The 8,062-nt window shown below is 42.1% G+C and overlaps 1 pseudogene; it reads right to left on the bottom strand.

Annotated features, from left to right (window-relative positions):
* Positions 1 to 2,179: 2,179 nt before the first annotated feature.
* LOC138380950 (U2 spliceosomal RNA) lies at positions 2,180 to 2,356 on the bottom strand (annotated as a pseudogene).
* Positions 2,357 to 8,062: the final 5,706 nt, after the last annotated feature.

Raw genomic sequence — 8,062 nt, 5'->3', positions numbered from 1 at the left:
AAAAATCTTATGTCCATTACATCTTTTCTGGGTTTTTCACATTCTGATTTATTGCCTAAAACTTTTTCTTTGGAGATGTAATGGAGTTTTTCAACAGTTTGATGAAATTTCATTTATTGTGACCAAAAGGAGAAAAGATTTTATTAAGATCAAGATGATGTTTTAGAAAAGCTTCTCATGAAATGTGATGATATTCTGAGTTGGAAAATTAGTACAAACCTAGAGCCTTAAAACAACATATATTTATCATATTACATTCTTCAGTGTCAAAGACCAAAATTTGTCTTAAGAGAAGGAAGAGTAGAAGGAAGAGGTCAGCAAGATTGAATTCCTTTCTGGGGGGTCTAGATGAGAATCCATTTTCTTGGGTTTCTTGGTTTTGAGTTTTGTCTCAAGCTTCTCGAAGTTACCTGCAATTCTTGGCTCCTGTCTGCCGACTACCTGCAAAGCCAGCAGTGGTTGTTCTTATGTTATATCCCTGTGAGACTGAGTCTCTTGCCTCCTGATTACACATTTACAGATTCTTATAATTACATTGAGCCTGTCTGGGTAACCCAGGGTAATGTCCCTATCTTAATGTCAGCTGATTAACAACTTAATTGCATTCTGTTATTGAACATCACAATAATTTAAACTATAAACTTTGACTTCATTTAAAAAATAATTTAGAAAACCTTGGTAATCCCTACCCTTCCAGCCCAATGCATTAGGAATACTTTGTAGTAATTTTCCATTATCCTTTCAGCTGTTTTCCTACTTAGCATGTACTATAAATGTGGACTGTGTCTTGGTCCATTTTGTGCTGCTATCACAGGAAACTGGAGACTGGGTAATTTATAAAGACAAGAAATTTATTTGTCTCATGCTTCTGGAGGGCAAGAAGTCCAAGACTCAGGGACCACATCTGATGAGGGTCTTCATGCTGCACAATCCCATGGTGCAAGGGGATGGCAAGGAGGGGAGGAAGTGGGAGACAGAAGAACTCATTCTATTATCAGGAACCCCATCGTGTGATAACTAAACTGCTCCTCTGGTAACAGTATTAATGAATTCAGGAGGGCAGAGCCCTCATGACCCGATCACCTCTTAAAGTTCCCACATTTCAACACTACTACATTGGGTATCAATTTTCCAACACAATTTTGGAGCACATATTTAAATCAGAGAAAACTATACCATGAACATTGTAGCATTTTTAAAAACTAGAAAGTTTTAAAAACTTAGAGAAAAATCAAAGTTAATTTCTAATTTTTGCAATTTATTGATTATTTTGGATTTCACTTTGGCTTGGTTGGATAGAGAAGAAACTGCTAAAAAATCTCTTATTGTAGAAAATATTTCTCATTATTTAAATAGAATTAGGTATTTTTTGATTTTGATTTTGATTTTAATTCATTTTTAGAATTAAGGCCATGGTCCCATCAATATGTAATAGGGTTTGTTTAAGAATGGAAAGCCCTAGAGCAGTTTCAGTATGTTTACCCCATTGATATCATAGAAGCCTATATATAGAAATTGAGAGAAGATTGGTGAAGAGCAATGAAATCCTGTATTATGATATAAGATATTGTAAATGCTACGTAAAATCTTAGTTCTGTTACCTAAATTACAAATAAAACACTGTGCATTGTTTCCGTGCAGGAAAAGAAGAGGTTAACTCTCATTTTCCATGTCTATATTTGAAATTACCTTCCCATCTGCAGGTGCGTAATTCTATGTATCCACTGTGCTTGTTTTCTATGTTCTTTTAAAAAAAATTTTTTTTGAGCTATAAAGAGTCTTTTCTCCAATATCATCATAGCTATTATTAGAAACAGCAAAACTGCATGAAAATATCTAATACTGGGGGTGATTCCACCAGCAATATGGTAGGTAATATGTAGGATAACAACCAGATATTATTTCTAATTTTTCCAGAATAGTTAGTTTACAGGAATGCATTTGAGATCCAATGACTTCCACTTAAGTATTTCATATCAAAGGATTCTGGAACATTCTTTTTGACATTTAGTCTTCAACTTGGAAAACATGCCTATTATAATTATACTTGACTTCAGCATCATAAATATTAAAATTTTGAGGAGAGCATAAAAATTAGATTAGTGTCTACTGTGAGGCCTGCTTACTGATTCCATCTTGTCTGCCGCAAACCCCAGACCCAGACTCTCCCTGTTGTGCCTATGGTAATTCCTCCCAATAATACAGCAACAACTGATTAACAAGGACAGGACTCTCCTCATCCTGCTAAAATGCCAACATGATTATCATTTCCAGTCTTGGATAGAGGACATATCAGATATGAAACTGATAAGAACAGATACGACACTTGATCTTAGCCAAAAGGCCGAGAAGCGATACATCTCCAGTCTTGGAAGAAAGGCCCTGGTATTAGCTCCTAGTGCTCTGTCAGAAAGCTTGTGAGCTGTGCTCCCACTTACGGTCCCCATTAGAAACTCATGAAGGGTGCGCCCACATTCCTCATGCAGAGGCTGCCACTGGACCCCATCAGACCCCTGTGGATGCAACTACTCATGCTCTGTCTGGACTGGGCTGATGCAGGGTCCGTTTTTTATTGAACTGACTTTTCTTTATTGTGGTATCTACAAGAGGGACTCCTAGATTTGACCATTTTTACTCTTATTTTTGACACTGCATTACCTCAACTGCTTTACTGACAGAATTCCAACAATTAATAACAGAGAAGGACACCTATTGCAACATTAACTTCATGACACCTTCCCCCTGGCACCATGTCTTTCCTTGGGATAAATAGAAAGTGAGACTTTACTGCTACTTTTTTCCCACCCCATGAACTCTGTCATCTGACAATGCAGCTGGCTAATATCATTACCTGCTTGACCACAGGTAGCTTTTCTGTGCCACAGAGCTTCTTCCCTGCTTATGGGAGTCTGCTTTCTTCCACCACATGGCAAAGCTTCCAGCTGGATCAGCTTCCATGGACACCTCCTCACCTTTATTCTTAGCTTTTCTGGAGACTCCTCTACTGCTATGACAACTTTACAGGCTAGAACTTTTGCAACACTCAGCCAGTCTCTGACCCAGCTTACGTCTTTCCAATCTGTAAGGAGCTGTCTCATGCACAACAGCACGTGTGCCCTCTGGCCCTGGTGACTGCTTCTTGCCCTTCCAGACTACACACCAATTTTTCCACCTGCTGAAAGACGCTCTCATGTTACAATTTCTGTGTTTCATTCATATGGTCACATAGACTGTCCCCCCAACCCTGACTACATCTTGACCTAGCAAGACCTTTACAGGTGCATTTTCTCACCAGTCTTAAACTTTAGAAAAATTAAATTTAACAAAGTTTAATTGAGCAATGAATAACTTACAAGTCAGGCAGCCTTTGGGACCAGAAGAGGTCAAAGATTTGCTCCACAATGTGGGCAGAGAGCATTCAGAGACAGCAAACACAAATGAGATACAGAGGCAGCTTCACTGGTGACAGCTCAGCCTTGGCCTTTTGGGGTCAGGTCTGAACAATTGGCAGCCTGTGGGTGGCTGAAGGTTGGTTGCTGTTAGTGCCCAAGACTCAGCTATTTTCTACACAAAACATATTCCTAAATTAGGTTTCCAGTTTCTTTACATATTAAGTTAGGTTGCAGTTTCTTTCTTAAAGACTTAAGGGAGGAAGGCAGCCTCAGGCCACAAATAGTTTAACTGTCTCTTAGGCCACCTCCATCGCTGTTTCCACAACCTATACCACTTGGAAACACTTGACACCTCAGTTGTGCTTGCCAGTTATTTGGGACAGATAGGACTCAAAACTTAGGTTTGACTGGGCCATCTCCAATATCAAGATTTGCACCTACGACATCACCTCCTGCACACCCAGTGTCTTCAGACCTTACTGCTTGTTTCTGAGTCCTTTAGATCCCATCCCATTCCAGCCTGCCATTGCTCATCATCAAGCAACTCCAAGCCTACTACCAGTAAGTCTAAGTCTGTTCAACTCCTTTTACATCCCCACGTGACCATTTATTTCTAAGCCTCAGTACATCTGGTGGCTCTTGCTGCCCTAGGTGGCCTCATGTTCCATATTAAATTGTGGCTTCTTCAGACCTACTCACCAACTACTCAGCACCAAAGCCAATGAAAATTTTCATCACAGGGTCGTTTCAGCTACCCACCAAACAGCCAACCTTTCAGCTTGCCGGTAATGCCTTTACCAACATTCCGCCACTAGTCCACTTTTACACTCAAGCCCCGGTTACTTCCTGTTAATGTCTCTTTCTTCACCTTGGTGAGTTTCCTCCAGAGCCACAGCTGATCCTCACTCTCTTTATCCCCCCTCATTTTCAGCCAACACTGGGACAGTTGTGCCCTCTCTGCTGGTGACAGAGTTCAATTCTCACTGGACTGTTCCGGGGATGCTGCCAATTCCTGACTTAGCATCACACGTGCCCTCTTACTGGGTAACTTCATACTGATTGGGGCACCTGCACTGGCTGGTCGGGCACCTCTCACCTGACTGCCCTCCAGGGGGGATGGTGATCCTTTTCCGGTGATTCTCCTTTCCCCACCTATGGCCGCACCCACCCACCTCTTGCATTCCTTCACCTGCACCAAAGGGGCTATATGACTCCTGGGGAAGTTAATCAACAAGGACAATCCAAAGCCATCAAATATGATACACTATAAGAAAAATGAAGTGATAATACACAAATAAATGCATATATGTAGGGCATACATTTTTTCTCTGGCCTCGGGAACTGCAGATGCTGGCCCATCCTGACTTTTCCTGGGACTGTCTTAATGTTATGTGTCTGCGTTTCTCCTTTCTCTGTATTGGAATTTCACCCCCAGGAACAAAACTGACATTTGCTTGTCAGATAATGGGAAATAAATCTGACTAAAATTTAGTGGCCTTCTACCTCAGGAAAATTGTTAGTGGCCCAGTGGCTAGGGCATGTTGAGATATCTCTTCTCAGGTCAATGGTAAGTTTTTGCACCTGGCTCCTTCCACAACCAGGAAAAAGACATAATGCGTAGAGGCTTCTTTAGATTTTGGAGGCAACATATTCCCTACCTGGGTGTATCACTGCATCCCACTTGCCAAATGACCTGAAAAGCTGCTAGTTTCCAGGGGGGTCCAGGAGACAACTCTGCAGCAGGCCCGGGATGCTGTGCAAGCTGCTCTGCCACTCAGACCAGGTCATCAAGATCCAGTGCTTCTTGAGGTATCAACGACAGTTAGGAATTTTTTGGAGCCTTTATTAGGCCCCAATAAGTGGATCATATGTCAGCCTTTAGAATTTTGGAACAAGGCCATGCCATCACCTACAGATAACTACTCTCCTTTTGAGAAACAGCCCTTAGCCTACTGCTTGGCCTTGGTAGAAACTGTATGATGGACATGGGCCACAAGTTACTGTGTGACCTGAGTTGCCCATGATAAGCTGAGTATTATCTGACCGACCAAACCATAAGGTTGAGTGTGCATAGCACACTCTGTTGTCAAATGGAAGTGGTATATATGTGATTGGGCCCAAGCAGATCCTGAAACACAACTAAGTTATAGGAAGAAGTGGCCCAAATGCCAATGGTTTCTTCTCCTCCTGCATTGCCTTCTGTCTCCAAGCCAGCACCTGATGGAGAGTACCCTACTATCAGTTGGCAGGGGAAGAAAAGACTGGGGCCTGGTTTACAGATGGTTCTGCACAACATGCAGGCACCACCAAAAACTGGACAGCTACAGCACTACAGCCCCTGTCTAAGACATTCCTGAGGGACAGATGTGAAGGAAAATCTTCCCAGTGGGTGGAATTTTGGGTGGTACACATCATTGTGAACTTCTGTTGGAAGGAGAAATGGCCAGACATGCTACTGTATACCAGTTCATTGGCTGTGGCCCACGGTTTGGCTGGAGTGTCAGCAACTTGAAAAGAAAATGATTAGGAAATTGATGAAAGGGAATTGGGGGAAGAGGCATGTGCATAGACATACTTCTGGAAAAGCCAAAACCATGAAGATATCTGTGTCCTATGTCAAGGTCAACCCAAGTGTGATCTCAGCAGAGAAGGGTTTAAATAACCAGGTAGACAGGATGACCCATTTTTTTGATACTGGTCAGCCTCTTTCCCCAGTCACACTTGTCATCACCCATTTGGCCCATGATCAAAGTGGCCATCCTGGCAGGAAATGGGGTTTATGCATGGACTCAGTAATATGGACTTTCATTCACCAGGGCTGACCTAGCTATGGCCTCCACTGAGTGCCCAATATGCCAACAGCAGATACCAACACTGAGCCCCAGTATGGTACCATTCCACAGGATGATGAGCCAGCTGGTTGATGCCGGGTTGATTATACTGGACAACTTCCATAATGGAAGGGGCAAGCTTTTGTCCTTACTGGAAAGACACTTACTGTGGATATGGATTTACTTTTCCTGCAAGCAATGTTTTTGCCAAAACTATTGTTTATTGACTTGCAGAATGCCTCATCCACTACCTTGTTATTCCACACAGCACTGCATTTGACTAAGAAACTCACTTCACAGTCAAAGAAGTGTAACAGTGGACCCATACTTACAAAATTCATGCTGTTATCATGTTTTCCATTGTTCTGAAAGAGCAGGCTTCACAGAACTTTGAAATGGCCCCTTGAAGATGCATTTACAGTACCAATTAGGTGCAGTGTCTTGTAGGTATGAGATAAGTTTGCACAAAAGGCTGTATGTACTCTGAATTAGCATCCAACATATGGTGCTGTTTCATTTATAATCAGGATTTACAAATTAAAAAATCAAGTGGTAGAAATGACAATGGCACAACTCACCATCATCCCTGGTGACCAAACAAAAGTTTGGCTTCTTGTTCCCATGATTTTATGCTATGCTGGCCTAGTCTTCTTAGTCCCAGAAGGAGGAATCTTCCACCAGGAGACACAACAATGGTTCCATTGCACTGGAAGTGAAGACTGCCACCAGCCACTGTGGGATCCTCATGTTTCTGAGTCACTAGGCCAAGAAGGGAGGAGTTACAGTGTTGGCTGAGGTATTTGATCCAGACTACCAAGAGGAAGTTGGTCTACTCTTTCACAATGGAGATAAGAAACAGTATTCTTGGATTACAGGGTCCCTTAGGGCTGTGGTCCCCAATCCCAGAATGCTGACTGGTACCAGTCTGTGGCCTGTTACAAATCAGCCACACTGCAGGAGGTGAGCAATAGGCAGGTGAGTGTATTCATGTATTTACTGCTGCTCCCCATCCTTTGCACCATGGCCTGAGGTCCATGTCCTGTGAGATCAGTGGTGGCATTAGATTCTCATAGGAGTGTGAACCCTACTATCAACTGCACACGCGAGGCATCTAGCTTGTGCACTCCTTATGAGAGTCTAGCACCTGATGATCTGAGGTGGAGCTAAGCTAGCACTGGGGAATGGCAGCAAATACAGATGATCATTAGCAGAGAGGTTGCATTATGGTGAGTTGTATGATTATTTCATTATCTATTACAATGCAATAATCATAGAAATAAAGTGCAAAATAAATTAATGTGCTCGAATCATCCTGAAACCATCCCCCCTGCTCCCAGCCTGTGGAAAAATTGTCTTCCATGAAACTGATCCCTGATGCCAAAAAGGTTGTGGACTGCGGCCTCAGGGCATCTGCTAGTATCACTATGCCCTGTGATTAAGGTCAGAGAAAAGTTTTACAGCACAATGCAAGCAGTACTGTAACTGACCCAGTCCATTCAAGAATGAAGGTTTGGGTCATCTTTGCAGGTAAAAGCCAGAACAAGCTCAGGACCTTTCTGGAGTTACAGCAAATACAGAATGGGCAGGGAAAGAAGGTAGTTTATGAATACGAGCTAGGACCATGTGACCAGCTGCGGCAAGGAGGAATGTCATTTTCATGAGTATTTCCACATTTTGTTATAAATACTGTTTTTGTTTATATACATGAATTAAGCAAATATCTCTGTATTTTCCTCTTATTCCCTTAAGTTTCATAAGATGTAGACTTTGTATCAGTATTTTAGTGTGATTAATTTTACATCATATTATTTCAGTTACTGGATATATACAGATGAGAAA

This window comes from Eulemur rufifrons, chromosome 2, assembly GCF_041146395.1.
Source record: "Eulemur rufifrons isolate Redbay chromosome 2, OSU_ERuf_1, whole genome shotgun sequence".
Taxonomy (NCBI): domain Eukaryota; kingdom Metazoa; phylum Chordata; class Mammalia; order Primates; family Lemuridae; genus Eulemur; species Eulemur rufifrons.
The sequence above is the reverse complement of the archived record's forward strand: the minus strand, read 5'-3'. Positions and strand labels throughout refer to the sequence as shown.